Source organism: Mauremys reevesii, linkage group 2 (assembly GCF_016161935.1).
Source record: "Mauremys reevesii isolate NIE-2019 linkage group 2, ASM1616193v1, whole genome shotgun sequence".
Lineage (NCBI taxonomy): Eukaryota > Metazoa > Chordata > Testudines > Geoemydidae > Mauremys > Mauremys reevesii.
This window is the reverse complement of record NC_052624.1, coordinates 182,246,537-182,272,363: the sequence shown is the minus strand read 5'-3', so window position 1 is coordinate 182,272,363 and position 25,827 is coordinate 182,246,537. Positions and strand designations below refer to the sequence as shown.

The 25,827-nt window shown below is 42.8% G+C and overlaps 2 long non-coding RNA genes and 1 other non-coding gene across 8 annotated transcripts in view; 2 read left to right on the top strand and 1 right to left on the bottom strand.

Annotated features, from left to right (window-relative positions):
* The window catches only part of LOC120398758, a 347,241-nt gene that overhangs the window by 152,029 nt on the left and 169,385 nt on the right, over positions 1-25,827 (bottom strand). The window lies entirely within an intron of this gene.
* LOC120398761 lies at positions 1,217-24,412 on the top strand. The gene is made up of 3 exons (XR_005594689.1): positions 1,217-1,322; positions 1,976-2,024; positions 24,277-24,412. It is a non-coding gene; the product is annotated as an uncharacterized LOC120398761 (long non-coding RNA).
* On the top strand, positions 19,313-19,414 carry LOC120399712. Its single transcript, XR_005595315.1, has one exon. It is a non-coding gene; the product is annotated as a U6 spliceosomal RNA (small nuclear RNA).

Sequence of the window (25,827 nt, the reverse complement as noted above, 5' to 3'; positions counted from 1 at the left end):
ACATAAAAAGCCATTCCCATCAATTCAAACCTACGGCAAAACCTCTTTTCATCTTATTGCTCTTTATTCCCAAATAATTAACATGTGTATGTCTCTTTCCACATGCACATGCGCGCGCACACTCCTTTGCAGTAAGAGAAGTGAGTTGGCTTTAAGACGTTCAATGAAAACTGCATTTAAGATGTACACACCAGCATCTGGGCTGAGTTTGGTTGACCACATAATTGGACACAGATTTCATACACTGAGCAGATGGAATGCCCCCTTTTTCCCCCCTAAATCACATTGAGGACCCATTCACACCCTTACCCAGGCTGCCCCTACAGAATCTCCCATGGTTGCCATTTTCTAATGCTTGACATTATGCTGCCTCCGCCTCCTTGGCAGCTGGAGCCAATATATGCTCTTTGGTGGTGGGTCAGGGGGCATGCTCTAGATCTTCACATGCCAAGACACATAAAATCAATGTTAATGCCCAGGAGAAGGAACTACTGATGCAGAAGGTCATTAAATGCCAGTTGCTCTATAGCACTGAAGTCTTGAAGGGAAACCCCGCAAAATTGACAAGACATGAGCGACAATCTGGTCCTCTAACACCACCATGGGATACTGTAAAATGGCAAAGAAAGCCAAACATGAAATAGACATCGCGAGTCTCAGAGAACTGAACACGATTTTTTTTTAAATATTTTAATTACATGACAGGGATCAGTCCACAATATTATTTATTTTAAAAACCATCGTCATTTTCTAAGGACAACACAGATTATCAATGTTGTTCTTTAACAAAAGAAAAACAAAAACAAAAAAATTGATGTCATTTTTTTGTAGCACAAGAAAAAAGACATGATATGAACAGGCTGCTTATCTGATCCAACGTCCACTTAAAAATCTGAGCTATACTGACTGACGGATGGCATACAGAAATGTGAAACCATGTGCCACATTACTGGCACTATTTCCCCAAGGAAGAGAGAGAAAGAACAACAAACCACATCTGACAAATGCTAGTCACATCACTCCATTCACTTCTGAAAGGTGCTCAGATATTATGGTAACAAGGGCAGTTTAAGAACCAGAATAGAATAGAATCTTCAAACAAAAATGACCTTTTTCCTCTGTGTCTGCTTAAACACTGTTAAAAAGCAGCTGCACCCTTTGGTGTATTTTAAAGGATATGGTGTGTTGAAAACTGTAAGCTATCATTTTAAATTTCAGGAGTTTTCCTGGTCCTGCTTGCAGACAAGGGGTTCTGTGGGGAAGCATGTGATCTTGGTCTAGCAGCAGAGAGTCTGTAAAGAGTCAGCTTAGAGCAAGATGGGGTGAGTTGTGTATCTCTGTCTTACAAAGCATCCTGCTCTTTTTTTTTTTGGTTCTCATGCATTAAGATTCTGGATTTTAAGAAAAAGTAATGTTACACTGTAACCTTCCAGAAAGAGTATATTACAATTTTATCCAGTTTCTCTGTTGGTATGCCGTGAACATAACAGGACCACTGTATTGTTAGTCACGTGCACTCTTCTTAAAATGTGGATAGAACAGGGACTGATTGAGAGGACTCAGGGCATATCTACGTCCTCTCCAGAAGCACTTCCACAGACTTAAGAGGGGCACTGTGGGGGGCTGACAGCTCCACATACAGCTCCCTGACAGGAGCCCAGCTGTTGCCCAGGCTCTCGGCTCCCCTCTGGGAACCCGGCAGCCGAAGGGGGTCTCAGCTGTCTGCTACCCACCAGGAGCCTGGCTGCTCCCCAGGTTCTCAGCTCCCCACTTCGAGCATGGCTGCCCCTCACACTTCTGCCAGGGAGCTTCGCGCCCAGAGCCTGGGTGACTGATGGGCTCCCGGAGGAGAGCAGGGACCCTCAGTGTAGCTGGCTTCCTGGCGGGGGGCCTTGGTGCAGCCGTGCTCCTGGCAGAAAGTGGGGAGCCAGGAGCTACAGACCGAGCTGTTAGTGACTTTCTTGTAATTTTACAGCTTCAGCCTTGACCCCAGAAATTGACAAGAATGACAGCCAACAGCCAATGTAAGTAACCTGCAGTGTCTACACAGACACTGCGTTGCCTTAACTACACCTACATAAGCCTTGTGCCTCTTGGAGAGGGGGAGTTATGTTGGTGTAGCAGGGGACACATCAGTGGGAACAAGGTTGTAGTGTGTACACTGACATAATTACGTCGATGTAAGTTGCCTTATGTCGATCTAACTCTATAGTGTAGACCAGGCCTCAGAGGAGGAATTTAGCAAAGTGGGAAGCAAAATATGCATGGCTGATTTAAGGCAAATTTAGGACCTAGGTACAGCCTGACAGCCTGTTCCCATGCTAAGGTCCAAAACCACCTGGAACAGCTGTGGAAAGTGGGCACCCCCTTCCTTTCCAGAGAAATTGGGGCAGCAGCATGAACACCCTTCTACCTTCCAGGAGAAGTAGCAGGGACAGTACAGAAATTACCTCCACTGAACCCAAGAGCCAGGATGACAGCAGTGGGGTCCTCCAGTACTTATAAGCTCAGGTGGGTGGTCTGGGCCCGCTAAACCCTTCTCCTCCTGCCATGAACAGTCTTTTGCTAGGGTTGTGTTGGCAGGTCGATCCAGAGATGTGGGTTTTAGAGTTACTATCCCACTACCTGAATAGAGCAGTATGCCCTTCAGGACGTCAGCACTGCAATTGAACACCCACAGATGGCCCGTGCCAGCTGACTCAGACTCACGAGGCTCAGTCTAAGGGGCTGTTTAATTACAGTGTAGACGTTCAGGCTCAAGCTGCAGCCCGACTGAATATCTACACCACAATTAAACACCCCTTTAGCCCAAGCCCCAGTCAGCTGGCATGGAACAGCCACAGGTTTTTAATTGCATTGTAGACATACCCTCAGACAACTATTGTTTTGGGCTGATTGTAGACTCAGGTAGACATCACAGAACTAATTGTAACCAGATGCTTAATACAATTTCTATTAACAACAAGGGAGAAAGAATATAACTCAGAATAGGAAAAGAACAGGTTAAAGGATATTTAGATAAGTTAGATGTATTCGAATTAGCAGGGCCTGACAAAATTCACCCTACGTTACATAAGGAACTAATTGAAGCAACCTCAAAACTATTTGCAATTATCTTTGAGAACTCAGAGGATGCATGAGGTCCCTGAGAACTTGAGAAGGTCAAACATAGTACCTCTTTAAAAAAAAGGAAACAAAGAGGACCCAGTGAATTGTAGACGAGTCAACCTAACCAGGAAAGATACTGGAACAAATAATTAAATAATCAGTTTGCAAGCATCTAGAGGATAACAGGGTTTTAAGGAATAGCCAACATGCATTTGTCATAAACAAATCATGCCAAATCAATCTAATTTCCTGTTTTGACAGAGTTACTGGCTTAGTGGATAGGGGAAGCAGTTATGTGATTTATCTTGATATTAGTAAGCTTTTTGCACAGTCACATATGATATTCCCATAAACAAACTAGGGAAATGTGGTCTAGATGAAATTACTCTAAAATGGGTGCATAACTTGTTGAAAAACCATAAGCAAAGAACAGGGCCAGCTTTATGAAGGGCGGGGCCCAATTCGAATACCCGGCAGCAGTCCGGGGATTCAGCAGCAGGGAGTCCGCTCCAGGTCTTCCACGACACCGAAGGACCCCCTGCCGCCAAAATGCCACCCAAGACCCCTGGAGCGGACCCCCCACTGCTGAAATACCACTGGACCCCCCGCAGCTGAAATGCCACCGGGTAAGTAAAAAAAATAAAAATAAAATTTAAAAGGCACCTAAGGCGCGGGGCCCGATTCAGGGGAATCGGGCGAATCGGCCTAAAGCCAGCCCTGGCAAAGAGTTGTTATCAATGGTTCACTGTCAAAACTGGGAGGATGTTATCTAATGGAGTCCTGTAGGGTCTGTCCTAGATCTGGTGCTATCTAATATTTTCCACTTAGATCAGGGGTCAGCAACCTTTCAGAAGTGGTGTGCCGAGTCTTCATGTATTCACTTTAATTTAAGGTTTCGTGTGCCAGTAATACATTTTAACGTTTTTAGAAGGTCTCTTTCTATAAGTCTATAATATATAACTAAAATATTGTTGTTTGTAAAGTAAATAAGGTTTTTAAAATGTTTAAGAAGCTTCATTTAAAATTAAATTAAAATGCAGAGCCCCCCGAACCGGTGGCCAAGACCCGGGCAGTGTAAGTGCCACTGAAAATCTGCTTGCGTGCCATCTTCGTCTATATATTATAGACTTGTAGAAAGAGCCCTTCTAAAAACGTTAAAATGTATTACTGGCATGCAAAACCTTAAATTAGAGTGAATAAATGAAGACTTGGCACACCACTTCTGAAAGGTTGCCAACCCCTGTGTTAAGGGCTACTACATAGATGACCGTGATCAATTGTTCTCCCTGTCCACTGAAGATAGGACAAGAAATAAAAGGCTTACTTGCCTGCTGCAAAGGAGATTTAGGTTAGACATCAGGAAAAGCTTTCTAACTATAAGGATAGTTAATTTTGGCATATGCTTCCCAGGGAGATTGCAGGATCCCCATCAATGGAGATTAAGAACAGGTTCGATAAACAACTGCCAGGGATGGTCTAGGTTTACTTGGCCCTGCCTTAGCACACGGGGCTGGACTTGAGGTCCCCTTCAACTCTACATTTCCATGATTCTGTCAAAGAGCAAGCTATGCATAGCTTGGGTCACATTTTAAATATTTTCTTCTCAACTGTAGAGCTACAAACTCACTTGGGTTTTTTGGGTGGGTTTTAATGGAACAATAATCAGATGTAATCACAATTCCAGAAGCTGGGGCTCTAATATGGGCCAGTAGTGCCTATAGCCTAATCTGGCCCTGCGGACAAATTAAGTCATTCATTTCTTCTGTGGATCACAGGCATTTAGGAAACAGAGGCAGGAGTCCAGATGTGCTAGTTAGACCATCCATCCAAGGCTTTTAACTGCAGCTCAGGAACTAGTCATGTGAGGAATAAGGCTCCAGTCCTATAGTAATCTCCACATAGATGAACCCTTGCACAGGCATGGAGCCCATCTTAGTTTGAGGGCGTAATTTATTAAATTCCATTTGTCCAGACGAGTTTTTGCTTTTCCTTGGCTGCCACATGAGATATTTTCAGTCTTTTTTAATGTTAAAAACAATCTCTGTGGTGTGCCCAATATGTTGAAGAAATTATTCCTGAAGAGTTCATTATTTTAAAATTGACCTATTATGCTGATACACACAATGCATATCTTGGGCTATCTGCCACTTAATTGCTGGTTAGAGCCCTGATTTACACAGCCTACCCGTTAAGACACAGAAACTTTGCATTAATTAGTTCTGCAGTAGAATTAATTCAAAATAAAAAAAGTGACATTTTCTTTTTTCTTCATCCTTTTCTTGATATATACCAATTCTTTCAGTTTCTTTTACCACAGTCCCAACACATCCCACTCTAGTAAAATTAACTGAGAAACAATTTGCGTGGAATACATATTTCATTTAATTTACCAAACAGATTTGCATAACCAAACCTTTGTTGTACCTCTTTATGTGAAAAGTTCATATGTTGAAGGGCATAAAATATTTCAAATAGGGATCTTAGAATTGAAATTGACTTATTCCTCCCAAATTAAAAGCCGCATCCAGTTTTGTTTACACAACCCTCTCTCTGTTTCCCAGTGAATAACAACTATGCAGGTCTTCCTTCATAACTCTTTTTAGATACATCTTATATTTTCAGTGTCCAGCAGCCATGGAGAAGGTAAATGATATAGGAACCACTATCAACAAAGAGAAATTCAGTATTACAAGCAGCACAGGGGTCCCCGCACTCCGAGATCCCCCACTGCATATCTAACTAGAAAACCTACCTCAAGATTACCACTTCTTTGGCTTTGCCTACATCTAGCACAGTACTAGTTAAACTGTGACTCTGTGGTTAAGGCAGGTAGGAGAAAATTTTGCTTCAAGCTAGCCAAAGAGCAGCTTTGCTTTTAATTTACATGTTTGTTTTTTAAAATACATTTTAAATACAAAATGTCACAAAGGAGACTAAATAAATTATGAAAAGACAAATCCCATTCTATTTATATTTCTGCATCTTTTCTCCTCAAGTAAGGTTACATGCACCAAGAAAGGAAACCACTTTAAAAATGAGGCAAATCCATGGCACCAGTTTTTCACAATCCAGTAGTGGCTTCACATTGTTTTCTAAATGGCAATAGCTTCCATCTAGTCCAATGTTTTGCTTAAACGACCCAAGGGGTGGGGGGATAGGGATAGGGAGCATATCTAAACATTGGCACATTTGTACCAACACTCAAATGTGAAATGTTTCTTTACAAAACTCTGTTGGCTTTAGATATGGTCTTGAATAGTGGGGAAAAAAAAAAAAACATTAGCAGTAGCTTCTCAGAATTAGGCTAAATAATTAGTCAATTTAAACATGACCATATAGAGGGGGAAAAGTGAACTTATTCACTTTGGCCTGTGTTCAAATATCCTCTTTTCTAAACGCAATTATGTTTGAATCATTAACATAGCTCCATCTTAAGAAGACACAGTCTGATTGAGAAGAGTGGGCCAAATTCATTGTTGCCTATAACGTTCCACTGAAGCCAATTTGACAGAGAACATCAATAAGAATCCATCATGGGTAAGGCTGTGTGTCTGTTATGGAGGTCACGGATTCCATGACTTTCTGTGACTTCCGTGACTTCTGCAGTGGCCGGTGCAACTGGTTCAGGGACTGCCAGGCAGCCCCTGGGCCAGCAGCACCAGCCACTACTGGGGCACTTTGAGTGTGGGAGGGGGCTCAGAGGTGTGGCGGGGGGTTGGGGTGCAGAGTGGCGCATATCTTGGGGGGCTCCCCAGGAGCAGCCGGCATGTCCCTGCAGTTCCTAGGAGCCAGAAGTCTTCGCACACTGCCCATGCTCGCAGGCACCACCCCCCACAGCTCCCATTGTCTGCAGTTATCAGCCAATGTGATGGGGGCAGTGAGGGGAGCCCTGGCCTTCCCTCCCCCTAGGAGCTGCAGGGACACACGGAGCCGGATAGGGAGACTGCCAGCCCCACCAACCCTCCCCCCCAGCTCCAGCGGGGTCCCAGGCCATGTGCTGCCACCCCCCACTCCCCACCAGCCTGGGTCCTGGGCTACACGCCACCACCGCCCCCTCCAGCACCCGTGGCACCCCTGCCCCTCCCTCCAGATTACCCGCAGCCCCTAGCCCAAATTTTAGTTAGGGGTATATAGTACAAGTCATGGACAGGTCATGGGCCATGAATTTTTGTTTACTGCCCATGATCTGTCCATGACTTTTACTAAAAATACCCATGACCAAAATGTAGCCTTAATCATGGGCAATTTTTAAATCAAGAATGGATTTATTTTTCAAAGGTATGCCTTAGCTCAAACAGGAATTATTTTGAGGAAGTTCTATGCCCTGTGCTATACAGGAGATCACACTAGATCACATCAATTAATTTAAACAATACCAATTTATGGTATTTCACTAAGCATACTAATATTTATGAAGGAGGTTTTTTGTAATATTTTAAAAAGGAGCTTAGAAGTCAGAGTATATAAAATGACACCAGCTATCCATTTTGAAACTATCTTTTTTTTTTCAAACTTGTTAAATAAACAATAAATCAACTCCTGTTTTTCTTCCAATGCTGTATGTTTTCTTGGCAGGGACTAGACTGCAAAGCCTATCAGAAAACAGATAAAGGAAGAAGTAAGGATAAAACACAGCAGGGGAACAGTCCCCAAGGCTGATGATTTGAACACAATTTAGTTTATAGTTAACTCACAGCATGACATTTGTAATGTCCTTTATCACCTATGAAGCTGTTTTCTCATTTCTCATTATCATTACACATAACAAGACAAGAAAATATGTATCTGTGCAAAATGGAAAAATATTTGCACATGAACACACAAGACAAAAATATGACAACTTACATTTTAAAAGGAGCTTCTTGTTTACACTCTCACAAGAAAAATATAAAGTTACCATAGGTAGAACAGGTGTACTGATCATTTTTCAAATACCAAAACCTTTTCTTCTTTGTTTTTAATCTTCTCCCATCATGCTCACACCACTTAGCAATAGCTATAAATATTTTTCTCACTACACTTTGTCCTCATTCTAACCAAAATGCTCCAATTTTTGCTTTTTGCTTTATTTTCATTTTTAACACACATTACATTCTTCTTTAATTTTTTGGCCCTCAGAAGTATTAGACTGACAGAGTTTACCGCACAGAGCGTGCTGCTCCTACTACGTGGCCATAACAATGGACAAAGTCAGGGAGTGCATGCAGCACCAAACTTGGCCTGCAGAAGGCACTATGGAGCAGCTCCACTATGATGGGGTTTTTTGTCGATGACTGGAGGCCTGAAGTAACTGTGTAGGAGAAGCAAAGTTTTGCTGAGTCAGAAGATAAGCAGAAAAACAACCAGCAAAAACTAAAAGTACAACTAAACTCCATATTACTTCAACTATCCCTAAGAACATCTGAAACTTTTGATCAGTCAGGGTTTCACGTAATCTAACTAGATATCTATATAAATTTTAGATTTGAGAGACAAATCCAAATGTCCAAAAACTGAGGTTAAAATAGCTGGAATTTACTTGTACCTAAAGTACAGATCTGATGGCAAAAATTGACCGTTCATGTTCTAATTCCTTCTGAAGGCTTATATTTATTATTCTATTATTTCTACTCACTTTTTCTTCTAATTTAAGATGTTCAATCCCATGTTAAGCCCTCCCACCCCTATTTCCACACCATTGCTCCTGCTCTCTGAGATCTAAGACAGGATCTCCATTAGTGCTATTCTCAGCCTGAAAGGATGTTAATTGTTATAGAATTTACACTGTAAATATCAATGTCATAAAGCAGAGTTGAATAGCAGAAGCTAAACCACAGGTCCAACACATTAGGTTTGCATCCAAACATAGAGAAAATCTGGAAACCAGAAGTTAAGCATGGAGTTTTTTATTTGCTGGTTAATTTTGGGCTCGGAAAAGAGGAAAAATAGCATATGTATGAAACAAAACATAGAACAGGATGGGGGGTGGAAAGTACAGTGGGATGAAATGACTAGATTAAACCACAAAATGAAATCCTGGCACAGATTAGATTCCAAAAGATGCAGAGATCACCGTTTCACAAAAACACAGTGTCCCAACTCACATAGAAATACTTGGGGGAAAAAACCTATTGGCTTGTTGGTTTTCTAGATGATGTATAGTTTAAAGGGTTCCCTAGCTTTTGAAGATTAAAAGACAAACTCCTATTAACAAAAACATTGGAGAGGCTGTAAGCAAGATATGAAGAAATATTTGCTGGCATCCATTTTTCTAGCCAGCCAATTTTTCTATTAGAGTAAAACTCTCCAATCTACAGTGCAACTCTCCTCTGCATATTCTGCACCCATTCCATGCATGGAACTCCTACTGTCATCAATGAACATTCCACACAGGAAACAACTGCAGGATATGCAACCAAGTTATCCATTGCAAATCAAAGAGGATGTTGCCTTTGTTAGTGAGTTTAAAATATTGGTGGAGGAACTTATAATTTTCTCTATAAATTAGGCTGACCAGATCACCAAACTAAAATATCGGTACACATTGGGGTGCCATCAGTCTCACGCACAATCCAGCCCCGCTCCTCCCAGGCTCCGCCCCCATTCTGCCCCAGGTCCCGCCCCCTCCCCGCTCGCTTCCCCCCCCTACCGTGCCCTTCCTCATCCCCCGGCTGCCACTGGCTTGCTGTGTCCCTCCTCAGTCCCCAACCCACCGCTCGCCTCCCCACCCGCTCACTCACCCGCCCGCCACTCGCCTCTTCACACACACACACACACCCGCCCGCCACTCACCCCTCTGGCACCAACTTCCCCTCTGCTGGGTGGGTGCTTGCCCACCCACAGTCTCTTCCTGCCCCTGCACTACCCTCGCCCCGCCCCACTCTTCCCCCTTCCCCCAAGTCCCCGCCTCTGCCCTGCCTCTTCTCCACCACCTCCTCCCCTGAGCGCACTGCATCCCCGCTCCTTAACCCTCACTCCTGGAAAGTACTAAGCACCGCTAAACAGCTGTTAGGCAGCAGGAAGCGCTGGAAGGGAGGGGAATGAATGGGGACATGGCGCACTGGGGGGGGGAGAAGGAGACAAGGAGAGGGGAGCTTGGCTGCAATTTTTCCCCATGGGCTCTCCAGTCCCGGAGCACCCATGGGGTCAGCACCTCCCTCCCACTCGCTTCCTTACCTGAATATCGGGACAAATGGCGTCCCGACTGTACATTGATCGGGATGCAGGACAAAGGTTTAAATAACGGGACAGTCCCAATTTTATGGGGATATCTGGTCACACTACTGTAAGTTGGGAAATTAAACCTGTACATTCATATTAGTCAGAGAGAAAAAGAGAACTAGACCTAAAATTTATTTTGTAGAATTTTAATACTAAACTTAAAGCCTCATTTTGAGTTGTCCATACTTTATTCATCCTTTTTTAATTGCCTTGCCTGTATTGGCACACAGTTATTCCAGCTTTCTTTCTTTCTTTTGAATGTTATCAAATTAAAGTTATGGAGGAGGTGTTTGGAAGTGGAGAGGAGAGGAGATTCAGTTGTGGCCAGAGGTGATGCAAAGAACAATACACCATTCAAACCAGTTTCTACCTAAAATCAAATATGCTCTCAGTATGAGCTCTGGTAATTTCAGTCAAGGAACCATTATGAACTAAAGCTGAAAAACTTAATCAGTAAGCATGAATGCTAATCTAGCCTTACAGAAATGTGGTTACTGTGTGAGTTGTTCCAGATAGTGTGTGTCCTCAGAAGTCTGCTGTGATCTCACTGAGCAGACAGAGACAAGACAGCAGTGCCAAGAGCATTGGTGGAGTCAGCAAACACAAGCACAGAGCAAAGACTCATCAAGGACTCCACATTGAGTACAAAAGTGGTTTGTCTGGTGGAAGACCCGATAGTTAGAGGACAACCCTTTTTAAACTCAGTGGAAAAGACACATATATACAAGGCACCAGCATAATTACAGAAGCCACTATGCCAGCCTGCCAAGCTGGACTGATGTGGCCTTTTGACCGGGTTTTATTCTTGGATTCAGTCATCATCTTCTACCCTCCTCCTCCCCGCATCACAAAATCAGTTAGTAAATGTAAGCCTTGTATTGTCACAGTGGTTGTGTGTGGTACCACTTTCTCTTCGGAGGTATTTCTATCTGATAGTCTAAATTCTCCAGTCCAGTTTGGCATATAAGAACTCCTTTTGATGAAAAGAACTCTCACTATTCTGACTTAACTTTAAATGTTTTAAAAAAAAATCTTCCATTCAGACTTCCTTGTTTTCTCAAGTAAAGGTCTGTCACTTAGTCTAGACCAGGGGTCGGCAACCTTTCAGAAGTGGTGTGCCGAGTCTTCATTTATTCACTCTAATTTAAGGTGTCGTGTGCTGGTAATACATTTTAACGTTTTTAGGTCTCTTTCTATAAGTCTATATTATATAACTAAACTATTGTATGTAAAGTAAACAAGGTTTTCAAAATGTGTAAAAAGCGTCATTTAAAATTAAATTAAAATGCTGATCTTAAATTAAATTAAAATTAAATTAAAATGCTCAGCTCACTGCCAGCCTGGGGTTCTGTTCACCTAGGCCAGCAGCGGGCTGAGCAGGGCCTGCAACCGGGACCCCAGACCGGAGGGAGCGGGGGGGAGTTTCAGGGGTCAGGGCAGAGAGCTGGGGGAGGGGGTTCAGGGCAGAAGGCTGGGGTGGGGGTGGTTCAGGGATCAGGGCAGCGGGCTGGGGGGTGTGGGGGTGTAGGGCAGAAGGCTGGGGTCCAAGGGTCAGGGCAGAGGGCTGGGTGTGTGGGGGTGCAGGGCAGAGGGCCTGGGGGTGTAGGGGGTGCAGGGCAGAGGGCCTGGGGGTGTAGGGGGGGTCAGGGCAGAGGGATGGGGCTGTGGGGGGAATTCAGGGCAGAGGGATGGGGCTGTGGGGATGCAGGGCAGAAGGCTGGGTGTGGGGGGGGGGAGATCAGGGCAGAGGGCTGGAGTGCTCGGCTCGTAGGGATGCTTCCACCCCCTGCCCTGAGCCGCTCAGGTCAGGGGGCTGGAAGGGATATACCCTGTTCCACCCTCTACCCCAAGGCCCCCTCCCTACCACTCTCTGCGTCCTCTACGAGCTGTGGGCAGGCTGCCGCTCTTCCCCCTCCCCCTTGCTAGGGCCATCAGCTGATTGGCGCAGGGAAGGAGAGGGGGCAAGGCAGGAAAGCTGGGGGAAGAAGCAGGGGAGGGGGAAGCTTGGCTGCCACAGAACCAAGCTTCTGCCCCCGCAGGGGAGAGCGGTGGGCGGGGGGGCTGAGTGGGGCTGGGGGCCGGGACCGCAGCAGGCAGCTGCGTGCCGCTCAAAGTTGGCTCACGTGCTGTAGGTTGCCGACCCCTGGTCTAGACTGTATTCAGCAGAAGCAGAATAATCATATCATTTACCATGAAAAACTTTTTTCCATTATCTGTGTATAAAACATTGCCTTCTATTTGGTACCAAGGAAAAGTAAAACATTAAGACACATGGATTGTGATGTTCAATAATCACTCAGAGACAAGGTGCTTGACAAAGATCTGCTTCATCCAATGTCACAGTTCTAACTGCCTCAGTTACATAACATGAGCCTCTTAAAGGTACAGTTCCCCACATTGATGGATGGATGTTTTCCTTAACTTAGTCACTACTGTCGCTACTGAAACTGATTAGCATCTAATGATTTGGTCTAAATCATTTTTAAGAAGCCATAAACTTGGACACTAGTATAAGACCTACACGGGAGATGTCCCTATATCATTATTAATCACACCTGATTGTTAAACTCTATGCCCATCATATCTGTGTGTATCCCAGGAACCCCTACACAAATAAATTGACTCAGATTTGTGATTTCCTTCTAATGAACTTGAAAGATTTGGAATCTATTTCTTTTTGGATACATCGCTTTGGAATATTCAAGTGATGGTGTGTTATTCTCACTTTAATCTGTATAAAATATAGTAATCACTTAACATAAAAAAATCTGTCACCTAGTGTCACATTTTTCGAAGGGACCTCAACTTGATGGCACAATTTTTTTGTATGTCTATTTTTTCCACTCAATTTGTTTGCACACACAAACTGAATTTCCATATGTAAATTGCATAGATAGATATTAAATACCCATTTTGTATTTAATGAAGTTGAGAAGAAAGATTTTAGAGACAGCTTTTGAAATTGTGTTCATAAAATTTTAAGATAGACCCAAATGTAGCTTATGTTTTGAAATTGAAATTTAAAAGCAAAATTCTCACTGGAAAAAAGCTTTGTGGTTCTCAGTTTCCCACATAGTATTATTCACCAAGTAGACTGCAAGCAATTAAACAAATTGAAAAGTAGTAAAACACAAAACCACTGGTAATGTGGGAAACACTGTGGTCAAACAGATATCGAAAAATGCTACTTGTCGCATCCAATACAAGAAGTGTTTAGTAGTGCACTGCTACTACAGTGCAAAGATGTACACGCCATATCATTCAGTCTACACGCTTCAACTCTTCTGAAGCAAGACTCAGGCTAGAATACAGTAAGTGGCAGTGTATATGAATTTAATAATCCCTTCATAGCAGAAACTTCAGTTAAGCTGCAAGTAGGGTCCTCCCCCACAACCAAGCAGCATAAATCCAAACTGTCGGACAAGCATAGCAGATTTTCACATCTCAGGGTATGTCTACACGTCAAGCTGGGAGTGAGTCCCCGCTTGTGGAGACATCCTATGCTAGCAATCAGAGCTGGTGTGCTAAAAATCGTATGTAGTCACAACAGCAGGAGGGGGTAGCCCCCAGTACATACCCGGTGTCTCTGATAGGCATGCACTCAGGGTGGCTAGCCCCTCCCATCACTCAGGCTACACTGTATTTGTAGAGCACTAGCTCAATGAAAGCTAGTGGGGTAATGTGTCTTAGAGCTGGGAATCACACCCCTAGCTCAAAGTGTAGACAGAACCTAAGTCAAGCCTGGTTTACGAGAAGTTTCCACACAGATGCTGAATCCTATACTTCGTCCCATATGGAAGAAAAGTATAGCAGAAACCAGCATTGCAACACCCCACCATAATTTAAGAAATTTTTGTAACAAAGATGTCTGGACACTACAGATTAGCAAGCAAGAAAAAGCAGTAGTTAAAAGAACAAAGCACTTCCGTAGCATTTCTTACAATCATTAAACTTGCCCATAATGTGATACACAAGCCTGAAATGACTGTCCATCTGCTAAGGCAGAGCTTCCCTATCTCTTCCTAAATGATGGTCTCACTTCCCTGTATCAGGGATAGAAAAGTAAAATGTATTTCTTTTGAATACAAAACTACTGCCCTGCCTAAAGCACATCCTCATAGTTAGGAAGGTGTGTGCTAAGTTGGCATTCATCAATATCTCACTCTACTTACAAGTAATATGTTTCTCTTCAGTTCTCTTCCTTCAAACACTAAAGGATTTATATTTCTACTATTAAGATCCTGGAGCTCTGTGGACACAAGATTTTCTCTTGAACACTACTTTTCCGGGGAACACAGTACTTATTTAGAAGAGAATCTTACCTGCCCAAATCCAAATCCAAGCTGAGATACCAATGCCACCCCCACAATTAACATCTCTCAGCACTGGCAGGTCAGTTTGTTTAAAGCAATACACTATTTTGCATGCATCAGTGAAGTCACATCAACAACATTATACAAATACACTGATATTGGCTAATCCATCCACATTAACCACCACATTTTTTTCCAAGCCACTTTTTTATTATATTATTATTATTCCTGAAGTATTTTATTCACGTTGTAAAGACAGAGAATCAGCCTGTCTGGTACTTTCATCATATCACTTGCACATAACCAGTTCTACCTGATAGCCCAGCTATCTTAACTTGTCCCTTTGAAAGGATATTGGTTCAGCTTGTTGTTATATAGCCCTGTCTGAAGCGGCCCAGGCTAGTCTTAAAGAAGAAGAGGAGAAGAAATGCACCTCTTCTTTTAGGTTTTGTCATCAAACATGAGACAGCAAAAGGGTAGAAGTAGCAGGGGACTCTTGGCCCAGATATGGGGAAAAGAAAGGAGGGGCAATTATTTTAGTCCTCTTCTCACATCACTTTGTTAGTTAGACCTGAAGGACTGAAACCCATCCAAATTCTGCAGTCTTCACTAAATCCTTAAGCAAAATTCCCAAAGACTTTAATAGAACTTTTGCCTGGAGTAAAAAGTGCCAGATTGGGCCCAATTATTATGAGGTTTGTGGTAGGCTAGGATGATTTTAAAGTAATTGCATTTGGTTAAAAAAACAAGAGAAAACCTTATTCCTATTTCCATGCAGCACAAAGCAACACATGGAATGGTTCGAATGAAAGTGAAGGGAGAGCAATAGGGAGGAGGTGTTAAGCTAGATATTTAGAAACCTCCTAGCATGCGTTGGAAAGGACTGGGGGTAACACGTGTTAAGGAGTTGGAAGTGGAAGGCTCAGATCTTTCAAGGACTTGTGCATATTTTCAGGGCTAGACTTGTATGGGTTCACAGGGCTTAGCAAGCTTTTCTGCCAACTCTGCCAAGCTTGAAGCAAAAGCAGATAACCTCTTCTTAACCCAACTTCAAGCAAACCTCCCCACCCCCCACGCACACCACCCGTCCTTCCATTAATGAGCGCTTATCTAAAAACGAGCTATGAAATCACTTCAGTCACAGCTCATTTAATGCATTTTTTTATAAACTGTTCCATATCACTGGAATGCTGTGTCTCAGCATCCCACTATACACCTGGATTGTTAAAAACAAATAAATATATGGCAGCATAAAGAGTGCTGAGAGTTGATTTCCATCAAGCCTTTACTAATGCATCATGGGATTTCTACACATTGAATAAGGTATTCCAGATTTCATTACTGTTATCTGCTTCTAAGATAAACAATACCAAAAAAGTTCCTTGTGGGACTTCTCAAACACTGGTGGGCCTCTCACATGGCCAGACTGAGTGATTAGGCACTTAGTTAAACTCTTAGGATTTCTTCTCTACCCTCAGGTTGTTGTCCTTTCCCCTAAATGTGAACACAAGCTCACTGCAGTGTCTGACAAAGACCACCCAAGCATTAGCCTTCATTTCTCACCATCTGTTGGCCCAAGATAAAAATCTAGACAAAGGCTTCTTTATTATTTTACCCATAAGTGGCTAAACCTTCACCTGACAAACATAGGTTCAGCCTTTAAGCACCTGTAGTATGTGAAGTAAGGGAAATGAACCCTTGGCATGGAAGCAACAGCACAGACTTGAGAGCGTAAAATCAAATCTAACAAGGACACCAGAGAACTGGAGTCTACAATTATTGAGGCACCAGGAAACCCCAGATCTCAAAACAGGAACTAGTGGGGAGTATTCATTTTTATCATACGTTGCTAATTTGTTACCATAGGACATCTAGCAATATTTTTCTTTAATAACATCTCATCAACTCCAAATTACTACCTATGAATATTAAACTGCTACTTTTTATTCAGATACTTTTAGTGCTCCAGCTTTGGCTTGCAGCAAGAAAGAAAAAACCCACAGACACTGAAATGCAAACTCTAGGAAGAGTCTTTTAAATACACAAGACATTTGCAAATCAGCAACCCCTTCTACTTCATCACCTCGGGTCTTGATATAAGGAATGACAATGTAAGGACACGACAAAACTCCCAGATCATGATAAAATGCTGGTGAATTATGAAACTCATTACTTAAAGCTGATCAAATGAACCTTAATGAAACACTGTACTCTCTCTTCCCTTATGTGCTATCAGCATCCACATATATTGCTAAAACTACTTCATGACGAACTGGGACATCTCTCCTTTGGGTATAATTACATAGACTGCATTTGAATAGCTGCTGATGGGTGATAAAACCAAAGTAAAAAACATTGGCTTTTATTCTGACATTTAACACCACTTCCACATATAGAGCCATCTTCTGCACGATTGTGTTAAGAGATCACATTCTAATTCTCATTGCCTTGCTGAGTGAAACAAGTTCAGAATCCTTAATATCGTAATCTATTAGTCTTTTCTACTGAAACGAAAGCTATGCCGTGGCACTGAAACGGTGATTTGAAATGACATGAAGACTTTTTTAAAAAAAAAAATCCAACCTCTGAATTTATAGGACTTGAATCCACCTTTTCTAATGAGGACCTTCTTATGGGCCTGTTATCATATAGGGAGTTACAATTGTACACTGGGTGCAGGCTTTGAACTATTTTTTTCCCAAAAATTTCCATTTTCTATACTTTGACCTAAATTTAATTAGGCACTCTGAAGCACCAAGCAAGGGATTGTAATTTAGGATGCTTGCTTATCTAGAAGTAGCTTTGTGACATCTAGAAATGAAAGAGGAGATGGGTGTGGGGGGTTTAAAAATGCTTTTGAACACACACACTAGAGATAGAGAACATTGATGGCTATAAACTGCAGTACAGGCTCCCTGCTTATAGGAAGGAGAGGTTGACATTGGTCCTGGATAAGTACGAGGGAAAGAAGAATCTTTGTTTAGTGGTGGGACACTTCCACTACCAAAAACACTACATTATACAAAATAGAGCTGGTCAGATATCTTGCAGCAGAACAGTTAAATGAAGCATTTCAACCATATAAAAAAGAAATGGTTTGAAAAGGTCATCTCAATATTTCCAAAATTAATTTTTTCAGTATTTTTGTTATGCAGGAAATTTCAACTTTTCCTTTTCTCCAAATTGGAATGAAATTTTAAAATGTAGTAATATCCCATGGAATGAAAATTCCAAGTTTCTGCCAGCTGAATGTATAGCATGGAAAATGTACTCTCTCCAGTGGCAAGCAGTTAATTCTCTGGCTTGGTCTTCACTGACAAAAAAGGTGGTGGGGTTTTTTTTGGTTTTTTTTGTGGGGGGGGGAGGGCGTGAGACAGGGGTGCAGGAGGCTAATCTCAAGATAACAAATGCCCAATAGTTATTTCACTGTAAAATCCTAAATGGAGACCAGGCACATGTAGCATTTACCGCGAGAGAGTTTGGCAAGATCACTACTATAGCCCGTCTGTGGTTAACCTTGCCTAGTTTACCTCATAGTAAAACTAAAGTCCCTTGTCTCCACTATGTTTTTAAAGCAGCATAGCCAGCACACATTATTTATCCCACAGTAAAAAACACTTTTGCGGGTGTGGGGAGGGAGGGGGATTAGTGAAGACCTACACTACTGCGGCAGCAGGGGCAAATTGAAGTTTGCAAGATTCTTATGTTCAAGGCTGCCGCCTGTATTGGAAACAGGAATGAACCTGATCAGATTGGTGCATATTTCATTCTTAAGTATGGTAGTGTTCTGATGCTCTGCAAATGAAAGAAAAAACACTATTTCCGCTTCAGCACCCAGAGCAGAAGTCCCTGCTGCTCTGACTGTTGCACACAAGAAGAGCTGGTTGAAAATTTTCACAAACTTTTTGTCCATACTTACATTTTGAATTTCCAAATTTTTCATCTAAAACGGGACAATTTTTTTGTGAAAATTCTCATTAAATATTTTTTAGAATGAAACGGTTAGCAGTAGAATAAAGAAGAAGAAGAAAAGTCTTACCACCCCTGCACAGTCCCAAAGCCTTTGACAACTGTCTCTCATCCTCACACTTTTCTTTTGAAAAGTTGACAGGAATAATCCTGTTCAATACACCCATATTTTATACAGTACCTTGCATACAAAATTAATCTTAACATGCTTATTGACAAGCTTAATATAAACTCTAAAGGAGGGACTGAAGAATTAAGAGGTATAGAAAAGTGAGGAAATATATGGGTTCAGATGAAACCAGGAAATAGATGAAGCAGCAGAGATGGAACAATACGGAAAATTTAGAAGCTGAGATTCCAGCTGCAGCCATAACTTGGCCACATCATGTATTTGACATATGAAGTATTTTTATTATAGTTTCTATTGTAATATATGGGCCTCAAACTCATTGTATTCACTGAAGTTTTTCATGTAAGGGGCTATGTTTAATCCAAACACTAATTTTAGCTTTTATTTGACCTATTATAAAACATTCACTTTTCTATTTAGTATAATATTCCATTTATTGCTGCAGTGGAGGTGCAGCTATAAACCAGGGAGACTAAAACATCAGGATCACATCCTGTGAAATTCCTACTATATTTGTGAAACATTAAAGCGTTGTCCACACTGGCACTTTACAGCGCTGCAACTTTCTCGCAGTAGTTCTTTAACGTGCCTTGTGCTCGCTTCAGCAGCACATATACGAAAATTGGAACAATACAGAGAAGGTTAGCATGGCCCCTGTGCAAGGATGACTCGCAAATTCATGAAGCATGGTCATGGCAGAGAGCTCTCCCAATGCGCTAAAAAAATCACCTCCACGAGGGGCGGGGCTCCCAGCGCTGGTGCACTGTTTACACTCAGCGCTGTAAAGTGCCAAACTTGCTGCGCTCAGGGAGGTGTTTTTTCACACTCCTGAGCGAGAAACTTGCAGTATTTAAAGTGCCAGTGTAGGCAAACCCAGTGTAGGCATTAAGAGTGAATTTCACTCTTGTGCAGAGTAGGGTTGCCAACTTTCTAACTGCTGAAAACCAAACACCCCTGACCCACCTCTTCCCTCAAGGCTCCAGCCATGCCCCAACCCTTCCTCTGAAGCCCCCGCCCTCCTTACTCCTCTCTCCCCTCCCTCCATCGCTCACTTTCCACTCCTCCCTCTCCAGGACCAGGGGTGAAAGTAAAATTGATCTCTTACCCGTATGGGACCAGCTCTGCCTCCTCCTCCCCCCCACAGAAGGGGCAGGGCCTTGGCCGGAAGGGGTGGGGCTGGGGTCAGGGTCCCCCTGCCAGCCCATCTGCGCTGCCTGGCCCGCGCTGCCCAGGGCCCCAGCGGCAATTTAAAGGGCCCAGGGCTCCATCCGCCGCCGCCACCCTTTTAAATAGCGGCCCTAGGGCAGCTACTTCTTTTGTGCCCCCCCATTGGCAGCCGGGGGGCAGGCAAAAGGGGCAGTGATATTAAAGCGCTGCCACTGCAGCAGCACTTTAAAGTCAGCGGTATGGGCCGGTACTGGTGGCTACTTTTTACCAGTACACTGTACCAGCCCATAACCCCTGCCCAGGACTCACCTGCTTCCTGCAAAGCCAGGCTGGGAGGAGCTGATGGGCACTATACCTGCCTGCCCAATTGGGGCACAGCAGGGTGGAGAGGGGGTTGGTCCTCAGAGCAAGGGGCTGGTCTCCATAATGAGAGGCCAGGGCAATTAGGGCACGGCGGGGCAGGAGGGGTAGATAGATGTCCCCAACGAAGTGGCACCTACCTCTTGGAGCCCAGTCCGGATGCCAGTCACTGTTCTGTCAGACATCAGCAGCTGAGCAGATAGTAGTTCCTCCATGTGGCTCTAGCAGCAGCTGCTGCTCTTTCCCACCCCCACCTCCCAATGGAGGAGGCCGGTTACTGCAGCTAACCAGATTTTTAATGTCTTGTAATCTGTGCTGACCAGACACTGACAGATTCTCTTTTCAACCAGATGTTATGGTTGAAAACCGGACACCTGGTAATCCTGGTGCAGAGGGCTAGCAAATGACCTATGCACAATGTAAATCCCATCTAAGCCTTATTTTGAGCCCTAAAAAGGTTCAGCCCTTGTGGCACATGGGGTGAATAATCCCAAACGTCGTTCCTGTGTACATAATTGTAGCAAGAGTCTGACCAACTCCATGTGAGAGGTAAGAGGTCCCTTCTCTCTCATAGTTCAGAACACAGCAAAGGACTGCTCTTTTTTATGCATATGAAAGATGCAGGCAGACTGAGTCAAACACAACCATCTTCACCCTTAAAGGAAAAAAAGTGGAATCCCTGCCCACCTCTTACAGTAAGTGGTTCCAACTCCAAACAAATCCCCAGAAAAAAGGTGAAATCTCATTTAAAAAGAGGTTTATATTTTCATTTTCTGTAGATGTTATTTTGTTTCTCTCATGATCGTACGATTCAAACATTTAGAGGCTTCTCATTTTCTATTTGTATTCTCTTTTTATTCCTATTTGAGTCATTTGTGCCTGTGTATTCTCTAGCAAAAAACAGAGGTATTCAGAATGAGGGTTCTTCAGTGATTCAGTACCAATCTAGGAATGAAGAAAAATTTTAAACCTGACCAGAAAATGTCAATGAAGTTAACTTATTTTGATCATTGCCTTCTATGATGAGATAACTGGCTATGTGGATATGGGGAAAGCAGTGGATGCGATATATCTTGACTTTAGCAAAGCTTTTGATACAGTCTCCCACAGTATTCTTGCCAGCAAGTTGAAAAAGTATGGAGTGGATAGAAAGCTGCCTAGATTGTTGGGCTCAACAGGTAGTGATCAACGGCTCGATGTCTAGTTGGCAGCCAATATCAAGCGGAGTGCCCCACGGGTCAGTCCTGAGGCCAGTTTTGTTCAACATCTTTATTAATGATCTGGATGATGGGGATGGATTGCACCCTCAGCAGGTTTGCAGATGATACTAAGCTGGGGGGAGAGGTAGTGATAGGGTTCAGAGTGAGCTGGACAAATTGGAGGATTGGGCCAAAATAAATCTGATGAGGTTCAACAAGGACAAGTGCAGAGTCCTGCACTTAGGATGGAAGAATCCCATGCACTGCTACAGGCTGGGGACCAACTGGCTAAGCAGCAGTTCTGCAGAAAAGGACCTGGGGATTACAGTGGATGAGAAGCTGAATATGAGTTAGCAGTGTACCTTTGTTGCTAAGAAGGCTAATGGCATATTGGGCTGCATTAGTAGGAACACTGCCAACAGGTCAAGGGAAGTGATTATTCCCCTCTATTTGGCACTGGTGAGGCCACATCTGGAGTATTGCGTCCAGTTTTGGGCCCCCCGCTACAGAAAGCATGTGGACAAATTGGAGAGAGTCCAGCAGAGGGCAATGAAAATGATCAGGGGGCTAGGGCACATGACTTACAAGGAGCGGCTTAGGGAACTGGGCTTGTTTAGTCTGCAGAAGAGAAGAGTGAGCAGCCTTCAACTACCTGAAGGGGGTTCCAAAGAGGATGGAGCTAGGCTGTTCTCAGTGGTGGCAGATGACAGAACAAGGAGCAATGGTCTCAAATTGCAGTGGGGGAGTGTGACGAGTTGGATCACAGAACCCCCCTTGGGAGCTGTCACCCGATGTGACAAGACTACCTCTGCTCCTGCTTTCCCTGCCAGCTCGGGACCCCAGAGCCAGATATGCCCGTCTGCTCCAACAAAGACCCAGGGTCTGAATTACTTGCCCCAAAGCTGCAGGCTTTACTGAAAGCAGCTAACAGAAGTGTTCATACCCAACTCCCAATGGGGCTAAACCCAAATAAATCCGTTTTCCCTTGTATAAGGCTTATACAGAGTAAACTCATAAATTGTTCGCCCTCTATAATACAGAGAGAGATGCACAGCTGTTTGCCTCCCCCCAGGTATTAATACATACTCTGGGTTAATTAATAAGTAACAAGTGATTTTATTAAATACAGAAAGTAGGATTTAAGTGGTTCCAAGTAGTAACAGACAGAACAAAGTAAGTTACCAAGCCAAATAAAATAAAACACGCAAATCTATCAAACTGAATACAGATAAGATCCTCACCAGTTCCAGAATGCTGCCTTTTACAGACTAATCTCCTTTTAGCCTGGGTCCAGCAATCAATCACACCCCTTGCAGTCATTATCCTTTGTTCCAGTTTCTTTCCGGTATCCTAGGGGGTGGAGAGGCACTCTCTTTAGCCAGCTGAAGACAAAATGGAGGAGTCTCCCAGGGGTTTAAATAGACTTTCTCTTGTGAGTAGAGACCCCCCTCTTCACTCCTATGCAAAGTCCAGCTCCACGATGGAGTTTAGGAGTCACCTGGGCAAGTCACATGTCCATGCATGACTCACAGTTTCTTATCAGGTAGCAGCCATGAGTCACATGCTACCTTGAACATCCTCTAGTAGATTTCTTATGTGGATTGGAGCATTCCAAGATTCATTGTCCTTTAAGTGTTTCTTGATTAGGTACTTAACGTCAACATTCCTTTCTCCAGGAACTAACCAAATGCTCTACTAAGGTTATTTAGAAATCAAGCCAGTACACAGCGAATATTCATAACTTCGAATACAAAAATGATTCATGAATACAAATAGGATTAATAGATTCAGTAGATCATAACCTTTACAGAGACATGTTATATGGCATATGTAGCATAAAACACATTCTAAGCATATTTCCATAAAGCCTTATGGGAGGTACCATCACAGGGAGGTCTATGTTGGATATTAGGAAACACTATTTCACTAGGAGGGTGGTGAAGCACTGGAATGGGTTACCTAGGGACGTGGTGGAATCTCCATCCTTAGAGGTTCTTTGAGCAGGGGATTGGACTAGATGATCTCCTGAGGTCTCTTTCAATCCTAATCTTCTATGATTCTATGATTCATCTTTGCTACTTTTTAAGTAAGTAATTAGATGTAATGTAGAGCTGGATCCAAAGTCCATTGAAATCAGTGGAAAGTCTCCCTCTGATCTCCAAGGGCTTTGGACCAAATCCATAATGAACACATGAGTTCAATGATTCTCATTTCCTTCCTGATAGACATACCTTGAAACTCTTTGGGAGGGTCAGTTTGCATTTTCTCCTCCCTCATAACCTAATTCCACAACAAAGAAAACGACTGAAACCCATGAATGCAGAAGCGGATTTTTCAGGGTGATGTGCCATGGGTCCTTCTTGTACTTGAACTTGGCCTTTTGGGTATTGGTCAGATTTTTAATTGCTAATAAGCCCCACCAACATCTTACAGTCACCATTCTTCTTCCCCACAAAAGCCAACCTTGATGCTCTTTGAACTACAACACTACACTGTTAGCATTTGGAAGGATTGCTGTTGAGTAACATGATGTAGGGATTACTAGTACCATTAATATCTACCGTTTATTTATAGCTTTATAAAAAGCCAGAAAATTGTTCACCTAACTAGTTGTTCAAATACTTATACTTTTCTCTCTTGCCCCCCACAAATAACCAAAACGGTTTCATATTACGTTGTGCTCAGCTGGGTGTTTCCCAACTAATTTTCCCCTGCTCCTCCCACCTCAATGCCCGAAATTTATGTAGAAAAGAAGCCGTTACTGATTTTCTCCTGGTGGCTAGATCGATACCAACCTGCTGTGCCTGCCACTGTTTCATTCTCTCTACAGTGTGATGCTGCATGTGTGAAAAAGTAGGAACACGTACAGCTGAAGCATCAGCACTGGATAGTCCTAGCCATCTCAGACACATCACATCTGAGAGTTTACCACCTATGATAGCATCAGACCACGACTTAGAAGGCAAGTAGAAAGATTGATGTAAGTCTCGGGACAATTCTGATTAATCATCATTGGCTCTACTCCTAGTAGTGAACAAGGAGGAGTAAGTTGTTTAAAAGTTGCCTGTTTGATTATTGAAACACACGTATAATTAAAAAAAAAAATTCTGGTGCAATACATAATTTACCAGGACCAAAAAAAAACAAAACACCCACACACGGTGAAATTGCTTTGACTGTGTTTCATAATATCTAAAGCCCAAGATTTACTTTAACCCTGACCATGACCTCATGAAAAGGAATTTATCGTAGATAACTCTCCCTTTGTCATCCTTTTCTTCAAAGATGACGTCACAAAATACCTAGCCTCAAACAATAAAGCCAAAGAAATGGGGGAAAGCTCTGTTTTACACCAATGTGAAGAATTTTACAGTTTGACAAAAGATTGCAGTTCAATCCAAAATGTAGTCATTGGGGACTCAGTCCTCCATGCATAATGGAACAAGTGAAATTTGTTTTCCTGACCCAGACGTGATCACAGCATAATCCCTACCCAGGAATTTGGAGGTGAAGCATAGGGCAATTCTTTTCTCAACTCAACCCATGCAGTGGAAAGGAAGGGTGCTACCTATACACAAGATGGAGCTACATCATTCATTGATAGTGTATGAGCAAGAGAACAGTTTTAGTAGATAAACTACTCCCACTGCTTAGAATGAATGCTGTGATGAAAATAGGCGTTTATTATAACAGCAGAGAGTGACTAATCATAATATTCCTCTACTTACTTTCAGGCATAACAAATTAAAAAACAAAGGTTCATGCTCCACTGTTAAAACAATTCAGGTGACATTTTCTATACTCAAGCCAAATTGAATTTTGATTCACTAACAGAAGTTATTTACTGAATTTATGCTGATATTCTCCCAAGTACAGTTCAGTGCACCTGGCAACTCAAGACCTTATGTCTACATTTCAGCGGGGGGGTTAACCAACCAAACAAATTTTGGAAAGAACGTTTGGTTGCTATTTGTTTTGACTGGGGTTTTTGTTTGTTTGTTTGTTTTTTGGTTTTGGTTTTTAAGTGCATTTTCTCTCAAAATAAGGCTTGTGGTAACAAAAACACAGGGTCCCCTGAGGAAACCATGGCAGTCTCTGAAGTCTACTTTTATCTTCCTTAAAAGAAATTTGAAAGCAAGAACCATCACCCAGGCAAGTTTGATTAAATAATGTTTTAGCAACACCACCACTAATACACAAAAGTTAAAAAATAACAAGCACTGCAAACTTAAGAGGGGGAAATTTAAAAAATGTGGTAACAAGCCCAGTCTCTACTTTCTATGTGTCTGATTCTGCAACCCTTACATCTCTTGAATAATATATGAGATTACTCACTCTGAATAACATTTGCAAGTAAAGGCTGAAGAAGAGGCTTACAGTG